This window comes from Tenrec ecaudatus, chromosome 1 (genome assembly GCF_050624435.1).
Source record: "Tenrec ecaudatus isolate mTenEca1 chromosome 1, mTenEca1.hap1, whole genome shotgun sequence".
In the NCBI taxonomy this organism is placed as follows: Eukaryota; Metazoa; Chordata; class Mammalia; order Afrosoricida; family Tenrecidae; genus Tenrec; species Tenrec ecaudatus.
The window spans coordinates 306,021,315-306,035,380 of NC_134530.1; positions in this window are offsets into that span (position 1 = coordinate 306,021,315).

Here is a 14,066-nt window from a genome sequence, read left to right on the forward strand (position 1 = left end):
ATTTCCATATTCAAAATATTCAAAATGTGGCCAGGGGCAATTCGTTCAAGCCACTTTCTATGTTCTTCTGGCGAGTCTTCATCAGTTTTTGTGCACCATTTAATTCTCTCACAGAGAATATGCTGAACTAATTTTGTGCTTCCCCTGCCCTAAGCTAGCCATTGCTCCTTGAAATCATGGTTTCTTTTAGTGAGGAATGGTATAGAAAAAGATCCTGGTTCTGGGCAGTAGATATGTTCTTGGTAACTGGGCTTCTAGGCTCTGTCAGTGAACAAGAGCTGTGAATTCTCTCTGTCTCTGTCTGTCTCTCTCTGTGTGCATCTTATAGGAGAGAACCCTGGCCTTTCCAGGCTTTGATATTTATGGAAGCAGGCAGGCACATCTTTTTCCTATGAATTGGCTAGTGAGTTGGGCGCTTTCATGGTTCAGTTACAAATATGCACCAGGATTATCATCTCTAAGGGGTGCAAACAAAAATGGCTAACTATAAAACTTTTGTGCAGGGTCTCAACGGAAGTGTATTTTTTTTTCTAAAAATACCACTATAGTTAGTCATAAGAACAAAAACATACGGTATAAGCTCAATTTACATGAATCAATTTATCTAAATATGTTAAATTGCTTTGTCAGTCTTCTAATGGGAACCCTGGTGACAGAGTGGATTACCCTTGGGGTGCTAACGTTGAGGTGGGCAGTTTGAACCCACCAGAAGCTCCTTGGGAGAAGGATTGGACTTTCTGCTCCTGTAAAGATTATGGGACATCAAATTTTCAGGGCTTAAGAAATAGTGACACATTAAAGTTTACCTTGGTACAGGGAGGGTGGGGTGGAAAGGAGGAACTGATTACAAGGATCTACATATAACCTCCTCCTTGGGGGAAGGGAAACGTTGGACAGGGCAAGATATGACAAAATAATAATTTATAAATTATCAGGGGTTCATGAAGGAAGGGGGAGCATGGAGGGAGGGGAAAAATGAGGAGCTGATGCCAGGGGCTTAAGTGGAGAGCAAATGTTTTGAGAATGATGAGGGCAATGAATGTACAAATGTGCTTGACACAATTGATGTATGTATGGATTGTGATAAGAGTTGTATGAGCCCCTAATAAAATGATTTTTAGAAATTTTAAATAAAGTTTACCTTGCATAGAACTATCATATCCAATAGATATTCGTTTCCTCTTTTCAAATATTACTTCCCAAATTACTATTTATATGAATTTGCATAAAATTACAAATATTACTAACATATACAAATATGACAAAATAAGTAACAAAAATATCACTTTGTTTTTCTTTTACATGAATTTGTTTGCTACTAAAGACTCTAAGTTCATTTCAATTTTCCTTTTCTTCTGTTAATTTGTAGCTGCTCAGGAGGAGACCAGTCAGTCAGGGTGCAGTATAGCACTGATGAAACATGCAACTTTCCTCTAGTTTTTTAATGCTTCCTCCCCCCCCCCCAACTATCATAATCCCAACTGTACCTTACAAATACAGCTAGACAAGATTATGTACACTGATACAGATAAGAACTGAAAACACAGGGAATCCAGGAGAGAAAAACCCCTCAGGACCAATAATGAGAGTAGAGATACCAGGAGGGTAAAGGAAAGGTGGGGGTAGAAAGGGGAAACTGATCACAATGATCTACATATAACTCCTCCCTGGGGGACAGACAACAGAAAAATGGATGAAGAAAGACATCAGACAGTTTAAGACATGAAAAATAATAATAATTTATAAGTTATCAAGGGTTCATGAGGGAGGGAGGGGAAGGAAAGGAGGGGGGAAATGAGGAGCTGATACCAAGGGCTTAGGTAGAAAGAATATGTTTTAAGAAGGATGATGGCAAGAAATGTACAAATGTGTTTGACACCATAGATGGATGTATGGATTGTCATAAGAGTTTACGAGCCCCCAATAAAATGATTTAAAAGAAAAATTTTTTAGCAGCTCAGACCACTAGTTAGGCTTGAGGGGTAATGAATCTAGAGGTATTTCTTTTACCGGGGGGAGGGATTTTGTTTTCTTTGTGAAACTCATTGAATATGTTTATACATCTCATATAGTTCATATTTCTCAAGAAATGCAATCAATAATATCCTGTCAAACCCTCTGTATTTGTGGTTCTCTTTCACCCTTCCCTTATCTTTTTTGTATTGTTCAGGGATCGTCTATCATGTCACATGGACTGCATAAATCAAAGACGCCAGTGGATGTCAGCAAAGGAAAGCAAATAGGCCAGCAGTAACTCCCTGAAAACACAAGCTAGATCCATGCGTCAATATATCCAAAGACTGAATGATGGGCAGGGTTCTTCAAAAGATACTGTTTACCAGCCTCCAATGGATAAAACAGATTCTTCTGGTGCCGGCATGCTGAAACTCTAGACAAGGTAATGACAAAGCTAGAGGCAGTAGGACTTTTTTCTGTACAGCAGCACAGACACCTAGTGGAGCCTGCAATTGAACTGTCACCTTTTAAATCAGACATAGGAGATTCAGTACGGAGATGGACTGGGCTGAAACTGAGGATGGCAGAAGATAGGGAGCAGGAAGATAGGGAGCAGGCTGCGCTCACTCTGCAAGAAGAAAATGAGAGAGTGATGCTTGATTGCATTGATCACTTTCATTTGGGACTCCAGATTAATCCGAGTGAGAACTATTAAAGAAGTAGCGGCCATGTTTCAAGCTGATTACTCAGAGTCTCATATCTGTCACCGAGGAAGATAAAAATATTCATCCCAAAGTTGGTGACTTCCTATGATGAGGTCTCTGAGAGTGAGCTTTTAATAAAACTACCAAGACTGAGAAGGCATCTGAAAACAGCAGAGGTAAAGGTGGGGCAGCATGAGATGTTTTGACACTCATAGCTGAATGGAACTTCATAGAAACTGTTCCAACTCTGTCACTAAACCTAGACTTATTTCTGATGACTGGCTTGTCTATGGCTTCATATGAAAGAAGCTCTTCAATTTAGAAGAAAGAAGCTCTTCAAAACTGAAATTTATAAATAATTATTTGGGTCTACCATTGGATAATCAAGGCTTTCCAAACTTGTAATATTATCAATGAAAAGTGAGTTGGTAAAAAGCCTTCATTTTGATTAAATAATTCACAAGTACAAAGATTTGAAGGACAGGAAGGAAAAGTCCCCATTTAGTTGAGATGGCCATCAAGTGCCGAGATGTTTGTGTATTTGTCCAAGTTTATTTTATAGTATAAATTCATTTATGAATATATTTACATATACATTTATCTACAACTTCTACACTTTGGGGCCATTATTAATTATGGTAGTCACATAATTTCATGTCAGATAAATAATTGCAGGAGTGAAGTATACAGCCTGTCAATCAGGTCACAACCTGATGAGGCCTCCTTGTGGTCATGGCCTTCTCAAGCAGATTCTGGGAGCTTCCTCTCTTTCTCCCTGCAGGTGGGACAGACTCTCTCTGCTTCACCTTCCTGCTGACAAGCCATGTGGAGCCACACTGCGACCTGAGTGAGCCATGCTGCAGTGACCTGAACCAGCCTGAGATGCTTCCACTGCCATTGGATCCACAAGATTTCTCACCCACTGGCCTGTGATCTTCCTGTATGCTGCATCATTGCATGTGGCTGTGGGGACGTCTGTAGAGGGATTTATGGACTAGTATCAGGCATATGGGATAATATAAGACTTATGGGCTTGAACTGGACTGGATTGTGATGTTTTCTTAATATATGATTACTCTGTGATCTAAAGCATATATATATCCAAGTAAATTATATAAGTATAATCTCCTTGGATATATATATTCTTTAGATTATATAAATATATTTATATTATAAATATTATATTATGTACATTTATTATATAGATTATATAAATATAATATTGTAAATATTATATTATCTCCTTGGATATATATATAATATATATATAATCTCCTTGGATTTGTTTCTCTAGTCAACCTAGTCTAACACATTGATTATGTAAACCTAGTTTATTCATGTATGTCATTAATATATCTCAGAACAGTAAAATTTAACATTAAAATGAACATAACTGATGCAGTTCTTAAATAGTTTTTTTCAAGTGTTTGACTTTGAATTCTACTGCTTTTTAATTGAATTGTCCTGTTAATCACATTAAACTATATAAATACAAATACAAATACATTTAGGCTGCATGACACTACGATGTAAAGGTGAATTTTTAATTTTTTAGGTGCTTATTATGTCACAATGGTTGCCATTACATTCAATAATAAGATAGGAATTACAATCTAGGACGAACCAAACCAAAATCCATTGCTGTCAGGTCCTCAGACACCCGGTAGCCTTGATGATCAAGTAGAATCTCCCTGTAGGTTTTCCAAGGTTATAAATCTTTACAGAGAGACTGGAAAGTTTGAACAATTGACCATTTGATTAGCAAGTGGTGAGTTTTTGTACCATTATATGTGCATAGTTCAATAAAGTTTGTTTGTTTCAGAAATTCAAACTACTCATTTTACAAAGGAAGAAATCCAGAAATAGAATGCATTGTTGTGGTGAGCAAAACCAGGACTCAGTTCCAGACCTTCTGCTCAGCTAGCTACCATGACTTTCAGAGAGCAGGTGCTTTTCCATAGAGGCTGTAAAAGGACCATTTGGGGGTTCATAAAATTGACAATGTCAAGGAATATATATTATGACCACAATAGAAATCATTAGATAAGGATGCTGTGAAAAAAAATTTTTTTAAACGTAGTTACATAATCTGGTGCTAAACTTGAGGCTATTAAGAGTAAAGGAGTGGAGTTTAGCTTGTCACTCAGGTCATAGCTTCATCAAGGTTGCACCTAATTTGTAGGTGCAACATTGATACATAGCTCACTGGAGGCCAGATACAGGTTCTCTCCCTAAGAGACATTCCTGTTGATAAGCCATATGGAGTTATGCTGATGGCAGCCTGAGCCTTGGAGCTGAAGTAGTCATGTGGAGACCCTCTCCAGTGCTGAGATGCTTCCACCACCAGTGGATCCCCAAGACTTTCCACCCACTGGCCTGTGATCTTCCTGCATTCAGTGTCATTGCATGTGTTGTATGAGTCTGAGGATGGATTTGTAGATTGGTATCAGACATGTGGGCTAATATTGGGCTTATGGACATGAACTGGATTGGGCTGGATGTTTTCTTAATATACAATTGCTCTTTGTTTGGATTTTTTGTTCTTTTTTGTTTTTTACAATTTCTCTTTGATAGAAAAAGTTCTCTATTACACACATATGAGTTTCCCTGATTTGTTTATCTAGTTTACCTGGACTAACACAGAAGCTAGTGCTGGCAATGCTTAAATATGTATATGTCTTGTATAATAATGTTAGACCAGTATACAGATATATGTTAACTGAATGGGTCTTTTTTAAAAAATCACTTTCAAATCTTGCCAAAATGAATAATACAATCCAACCAAAAACATCTTTTTTCTTGGTGTCTTGGTTTTTTTGTTTTGGTGTCTTGGTTTTAAGGCCTGTCCCTGGAGTTATTGGGGGCTCTGATTCAGAAAATTGCACTGGGTGGATCCCATCAGCTCTAGTTTCTTAGATAAGGTGTTTCACTATATTTTCAGCTATCACATCATGCTAATTTATTAATTTATCATCCTAGGTTTAAATATGAGACGAATTCAGACCTGCAAATGAAAGAAAAAGCAAAAATGGTAAGGAATACTTGAGCAAGAATGAGATGTTCAGGAACCTCCCAGGGAAGCTGTGTGCAGCCATGGCGGTGGCTTGTTGGTTGCATAAGGAGCTGCCTCCCAGAGTCAGTATTTCCAGTCCACTCGTCACTCTGTGGCCTTTTAGAGGCCCAAGGTTCAGACCCCAAAGGGCAGTTCTTCTCACTCTGCAGTTAGAGTTGAGTAGATGGCAGCGGTTTTCTTTTTGGTACAGGAGCTGTGCAGTGTGCACAGAGAAAGCATGTTGGATACAGCAAATCCAGAACACAGCTTGAGAAGAGTGGAAATTAAACAAGGAAAAATTTAAAAGCACCCTTGTGGAAGATATGAAGGCAATTTCGAGTATCAAAAACATAAGACTTTGTAGCAATTTCCATAAACATTTTGAAGGTGTACATGTTTCTTCAAATTATGTAGTAAATATTTCAGAACACATTTGAATGTATGAGACCATGGATAATTCATGTTAAATGCTTCAGAGATGAGGTGGACTCCAAGCTTCTTTATAAGAAAGATTCCAACTTTTCCTTCGCTGCATAAGTGGGGGGAGTTGTGCCGTCTTATAACAAGACCGAAGCACTTTAATCTTAGTAAAGGAGTTTGAACTCTGACAGACTCATTTTTGGTTTCAGAACACCTGAATCTGTACTTATTGCGCCAAACTCACTACCAGTCAAGCAATCATGGCTCATAGCGCCCCTATAGTGGAACTTCTCTGTGGGTGTCTGGGGCTGTACATTTCCACGGGAGCAGACACTCTCATCCTTCTATAGAGCGGCCAGTGAGCTCCAGTAGCTGACCTTGTGGTTAGCGGTTGAACCCATAACCTACTGTGCCACCGGAGCTCCTTATGAACTGTACAGTAGCTTTTTGTTCCTGGCTCCTTTGGAAGATAACAAATTAGAACCAACTGCCTTTCAGGTCCTCAAAAAGGTGAAGTGACACTTGAGGAAAACCCCAAATTCACGTAATTTGCTCTGTTCAAATATATCTTTGGATTAAAGGACACCACGTGAGGTTTAACTTGAACCAAACAGTTAATCCGACACAAACTATCTTAATAGCACCAGCGTGCATTTCCTGTATTTCAGGCTAGCTAACACTACATTAAAATAGTCCGAATTTTTTTTACGGGCAAGCAGAGCTGAAAAGTGGTAGATGGTATATGTTCTGTATCTCAGACAAGAGCTGATAGGGAAAAAGGAGTGCCATTTCCTAAATCAGCTGGTCAACTGTACCCAGAAACAGGTCTACATGTTGAGGCACCAAAATGGGTGCTGATCAGTGTCATTTTTTATTGTGTTCATAAAGGAATATTTATTTTTATTTACATAAAGGAATTATTTACTTACACTAAATCTGCAAGTAATATCCTATTTGGGGGAAGATGAAAGCTAATCCCTCCAATAAGATGAATATTTAATGCTCCAATTACATTTGAGTGCAATTTAAAGTACCATATATACTCGTGTATAAGCTGAGTTTTAAAGCACATTTTTAATGCAGTTTTTGTGGTAAAATTAGGTGCCCCGGCTGATATTCAGGTCAGCTAACACTCGAGGATGTACACTTAGATTTGATGGTTTCTCCCTTTTTATGGTAGAGATCGTTTCCATTCGCCTTTTGTAACTATTTCATAGATTATTAATTCTAGGATATATTCTGTTCATCTTCCCTTTATGGTATTTTAATTGAGCCCAAGGGCTATCCTAGGGATCGTCATGATTCAGTAGTATCTGCAGAGGCAGTGACATTTTCCAGGTTACTCATTTTGGAAACATGAGTCCATCGTGAATCCAGGGGCAGGTCTGAAAGACACCGAGGGAATTCGAAAGGACAAGAATGCAGACGTGATCAGCATGGGAATAGCCTCACGCACACACAGCAGCAGGCTTATTGAACATCAGAGGATCCACACACGGGGCAAACCGTTTCAGTGTCCAGAGTGTGAGAAAGCTCTAGTCAAAAACCACTTTTTTAAACAACTCACAACGCACACTGGTGACAAAGCTTACCAGTGCCATCAGTTTGGTAAATGTTTCAGTTGAACATCAGTATGTAGGAGTGCGGTAAGTGTGGTAAAACATTCGGGAAGAGCACGGGACTTTTTCGGGAGCATCAATACCGTATGTGAATACAATGTTAACAGTGCAGGGGGTGGGAAGACCGTCAGAGGAAGCTCCAGCCTTACTCCACATCAGCACATTCCCACAGGCGGAAAGCCCGATGAATGTGACGAGTGTGAAAAAGCCTTCAGTCGAAATCCTGGCCTTATTAGACCTGGGAGAATTCATCCTGGAGAGAAACGCTGTGCAGGTGATGGGTGTGGGAACGCCCCTCCATAACAAACAGAAGCCCTGTTTGTGTGCTAAATGTGGAAAAGTCCCTCAGGTCTCCTTGAACACAGAGAAAGCACAACCAATTGAAAACGCATTGCTTTAATTACTGTGGTAGCAAAGTTCAGCAGCATATGTTCCTTGAAGAATTCAGCTAACTCACGCCAGCGCTCACAATATACGACTATCTCAACTACTTCAGACAGCAAAGTCTCCGTAAACTTTTCACTCTCTCAGAGTGAAACTGGACTGAATTTGCTTTTTCCATATCCTTAGGTTCATGAACTGAAATTCAAAGTTTTTAAGTAGTGTATTGGACAGGGTTCTCTAGAGAGACAAACCAGATTGCTAGTAATTATATATAAATATATTTATAAAGATAGATATATAATTCAAGAAATAAACCATTAAACAATATACAGATAGATAATACAATAAATTAACAGTTAAATTATAAAGCAGTGAGACACTAGCAGTCCTTCAAGGCTTGAGAGCTGCCAGTTGCCAGTCCCTTTCTGTAGAGAGAGCTGGGTATATATACCCAGGCAGCAAACAGCAAGACAGGTCCCCAACTGTCATCAACTGTCAGTCCCCAGCTCCAGAGATGAACATTCAAATCTTGTGGGCTTAAAGGGACCTCAACTTACAGCGACACAGTCCACAGGCTAGGCATCCCACAGGTAGTGTACCCCTTTAAACTGAGGCACAGAACAAGCAAGACGAGGCTCACCGAGCCATTTATCCCTCTGCCCTTCAGTTAATCCCACTCGTGTTTATCGGCCAGGCTGGCACAATAAACTATAGCAAGTAGCCAATTTCCTCCTAATCACAATTAAGTTAAATTTTAGAGAAAATGTATACACATAACCTATAATTTGGAAGTTACAGAACATCTCCCAAGTAAGTAGTTACAAGTTTAAGCATCATTTTGCGTGGTCACTTTTTCTTTGCTGTATGAAGTAAATATTTGGGGATCAACACCTCAATCGCCTATTTGAAATGTGGCCTTCACAGCCGAGGAGAGGGCTCACGGGCGAGGAAAGAGGACTTGGTTCCAGCATTCTCTGAGCTGCTGTGTGGCCACAGGCAACTTGTCCAGACCTTCTAAGCCTTCGATCCTTCATTTGTGGATCACAGGGTTCAAATATGAAATTCTCTAAAATATCTTCTATCTAAAGAATTAAGCTATATTTGTGAATGTCATCTAGCTTTGGTGGAAGAACTGTCTCAGTAATGCCTTGGTCTGATAATTAACCTTCTCGAGAATTCTTGGTGGCATTGTCAAGCTAGCATTGAACTTCTGAGCTCAAGCAATCAAGGACTGTGTTTCAAAACCACCAGCCGCTCCATGGAAGAAAAACGAGACCTTTAAAGCTTTACAGCCTCCCTCAGGACCAGTGGTGAGAGTGGCGATAACGGGAGGGGAGAGGGAAGCGGGTGGGAGGTGGGGGTGGAGGTGGGGCGAGTGTAGAAAGGGGGAACCGATGACCAGGATCTACATATAACCTCCTCCCTGGGAGATGGGCAACAGAAAAGGGGATGAAGGTAGATGCCGGGCAGTGTAAGATATGATAAAATAGGAATTTATAAATTATCAAGGGTTCATGAGGGAGGGGCAGGGGGTGTAGAAAGGGGAAAAAAAAGAAAAACGAGGAGCTGATTCCAGGAGCCCAAGTGGAAAGCGAGCGTTTTGAGAATGATGAATGTATAAGTGTGCTTTACACAATTGATGTATGTATGTATGTATGGATTGTGTATGTATGTATTGTGTGTGTATGTATGTATGGATTGTGATAAGAGTTGTATGAGCCCCTAATAAAATGATTTTTTTAAAAAGAGTTGTACGAGCCCCTAATAAAATGATTTTAAAAAAAGAGTTGTATGAGCCCCAATAAAATGATTCACACACAAACACACACACAAACACACACACACACAGATTTACAGCCTCAGAAACCCACTCAATGGCAGTGGGATTAATGCAAGATCTTTATTACAGAGCCCTGGTGATGTCGTGGACTACGCATTAAGCTGCTAGCTACAAGGTCATTGGTTCAAACCCACCAGTCACTCGGGGAGAAGATGAAGCAGTTTATTCCAGTAAAGATTTAAAAGTTTTGGAAACCCAAAGGGGCAGCTCTACTCATAGAAATGCTATGAATGAGTGTCGACACAATGGCAGTGAATGAGTGACTCTTTTTCATGTTATTTCATTTTATTTCAAAGGGTTCTCTCATATATATATATATATATATATATATATATATATATAAAATCTATTCAGTAGGAGTCAGAATTTATTTAATGGTGGTGAATTTTATTTAGAAGCAAATAGCAATCTAAATAAATGGTTGGTTCTTAAGTTTTGAAAGACAATGCTCACATGATGTGTGCTGGTTTGTTAGTCTGGGTACTTTAGAGAAACAAATTCACAGAAACTCGTGTATAAGAGAGAGTTTTATATAAAGGTTAAGTGCACATTAAGAAAACATCCCAACCCAGTGCTACCCAAGCCCACAAGTCCAACATTAACCCATTAACCCAGATGTCCAACACCAATCCACAATGTCCACCTTCATCTCATAAAACAGACTCAATGATGCCGACTGCAGGAGGAAAGCCGAGTCAGTGAATGTGTAAGCATATCCATTCTGGCAGGGGTCTCCATATGGCTGCTCCAGCACCCAGGGCTGCTTCAGGCTAGGTCCATGTGGCTTCTCCTCGGGGATGCCTTGCAGGAAGTGAGCCTTGCCAGCTGAAGCAGGGAACTGGCTAAGGCAGCTGAACCCTGGTCTGACCATCACAAAGCAAGAGCCCCGAGAAATAGAAAGGCAAAGCTCATGGAGCCATTTATCCCTCCACCCTTCAATTAACCCCACATATGTTTATCGGCCAGGTAGGCACAATAAACTACCTCAGCTGGGAACTCAATGGGCAGATGAATGAGTTAATTATAAGGAATTCAGGGAGAAAAAGTAGGAGGCAAGTATGTATTCCAGAGAATATTAAAGTCCTGAGTTGGTGGTCCACTAAACTCACCAAGGTTACCTTAAACATTTTTATAAGTCTTGTGGGGAAAAAATTGTAATACTAATTTTAAATAGTATGCAAGGGTATTTTAACATATGCTGTCATTGTTAGATGCCATCAAAGCAGCTCTTAATGATATCGACCCGGTGCCCAACAGAAGGAAACACTGCACGATCCTACGACAGCCTCACAATTGTTCTTGTGACTCAGCCCATTGATGCACCCACTGTGTCAATCCATCTCCCTGAAGGCCTTCCTTTTTTTGCTACCCTCCCACTTTTCCAAACATAATATTCACATAATATATTACTTTTTAAATGTGCTAGTCAATTTTACTAATGTTAAAGCTATTGCCATTCAAACAACAACAACAACAACCTTATTATTGTGATCTGGGTGAAAGTACAGAGCCAACTGGTTCTCCTTTGAACAATTTATATGTTGTTGTTTTAATTAAAAGATCATTTTATTGGGGGCTCTTACAGCTCTTATAACAATCAATATATCAATTGTATCAAACATATTTGTACATATGTTGCCATCATTATTTTCTAAACATTTATTGAGCTCAAAGGAGAAGTGTTAGAAATGTGAACAACCACCTTGGTAATTAATGCCCCATAGTCACAAAGAGAAAGGATGTGTCTCACCACATAGTTCCACATGTATGTCTATCTATATATACATACATATGTGCATATATATACATATATATGAATTTGTTTGGGTTCCCTCCATTTCTGTTTGTTTATTGTTAGGTCCATCACCTTTTGCATGGATTATGTGAACTACCTCTCTTCCAATAGTTTTTTCATGCTGAGCTTTCAAGATTCTAACTCAAAGTGACTCTATCTGGCAGGACAGAACCACCCCTGGGGTTTCCAAGTCTATCTATGGGAGTGGAAGTACATTTTGAGGGAAGAGCATTTCAGGCAGATGGTACAGCATAAACCTTGACGCATAGAAGTGCTGTGCTGAATGTGATTGAGTAGAAGCAGAGGGATGCTCTCAGGAGAGCTCAATAATTGTAAGATATCTGTTAGACAAAGGAAAGATTTCAGAGGTCTGAGTGGAAAAGAAAATTATAATGGTAGAAATATATAGAAAGTCAGCAATGTAAGGTATGAAAATAATAATCTATAACTTATCAAGGGTTCATGAGGGAAGAAGAGCGAGGGAAGGAGGGGAGAAAATGAGGCACTGATACCAAGGACTCAAGTAGAAAGAAAATGTTTTGAGAATGATGAGGGCAACAAATACACAAATGTGCTTGACACGATGGATGGATGTATGGATTGTGATAAGGGATGTAAGAGCCCCCAGTAAAAGTATTTAATAATAAAAAAGAGGGGGGAAGAATTCTCTAAAAAGTCATAAGACATGTCATGTATCTTCTAGACTACAATCCTTCATTTACTCACCAGGGATAACCGCATGTCTTCAAACTCAATTTCTAGACAGCACAGGAAGCCCCCAAGATCACTCTATGAATTTGACCTCCATCCCCTTTAGCTCCCACCTGGAAGAAAGTAATTATTGAATACTTCATATCTGAAAACCATGAATATAACCACAACAAAAAAGAAATTTCAAAAGTACTTGGTCTCTTCCTTTTGAGATCGGTACTCTAGCCATGGGGGCAAAATATTTCATAAGATTACACAAATCCTAAAATAATATACAGAGAATGCATAATAATATTTAAATTTAAAATAAACTGGTTGATTCATTTGCAGAGTCATTTATCTATCCATCTACTCATTGAACTAGCTTAACTTCCCCTGACTACTAAGCAAAGGACACAGTGCTAGGCACTCTGAGGCAAAAAAGTCAACCAGATCCAATGTCTATTCTCAAGAAGACTGTACACCAGGAACTCTATGTGTGGTAGATAAATAAATAAGGATTACATTAAGTGTGCCAGTAGCCATCCAAAACTTGTAGGTAAAGAACGCAGAGAGTTTGGAGGTGGAAGATATACTTTCCAGGAGAAAACCAGGGACGGATGGTTTCATGTTGATGAGTGGTGTTGAACTAGATCTTGAAGATTAACTATGCAGGACAGATAAACCCCTCAGGACTAATATTGACAGTAGCGATACCAGGGGGTCAAGGGAAAGGCATGAGGAGAAAGGGGGGACCAATCACAATGATCTACATACAACCCCCTCCCAGGGGGACAGACAACAGAAAAGTGGGTGAAGGGAGACATTGGTCAGTGTAAAACATGAAAAAATAATAACAATTTATAAATTATCAAGGGTTCATGAGGGAGGGAAAAATCAGGAGCTGATACCAAGGGCTCAAGTAGGATGAAAATGTTTTGAAAATGATGAGGGCAACAAATGTACAAATGTGCTTGACACAATGGATGTGCGTATGCATTCTGATAAGACTTGTATGAGCCCCCAATAAGATAATTAAAAATTTTTTAAATTAATAAATCATTTTATTGGGGCTCATATAACTCTTAACACAATCCATACATATACCAATTGAATAAAGCACCCTTATACATTCGTTGCCCTCATCAATCTCAAAATTCACCTTCCACTTGGGTTCCTGGAATCAGCTCACTTTCCTATTCTCTCTCCCCCTCCCTCCCCACTTCTCCCTCCCTCATGAACCCTTAATAACTTATAAATTATTACTCTATCCTATCTTACACTGACGGGCATCTCCCCTCACCCACTTTCCTGTTGCCCATCCCCCAGAGAGGAGGTTACATGTAGATCTCCGAGATTGGTTAAGATAATTTTTAAAAAGAAGATTAACTTTGGATTTCATGTTAAGAATGATATATTTAAAACATGCATTTGATTCTTTCTATCCAAATGGAAGTAGAAATAAAAAATGTATAAATTCACAAAGGAAAAAAAAGCACAAAGAAAAGGGAAGTGCGACCACATGTAGATAATAATAAGAAGATCCACATTTTGGGAACTTGAAAGCAGATGGTTGAGTGGTAGATGATGTCTTAAAAGACCTGAG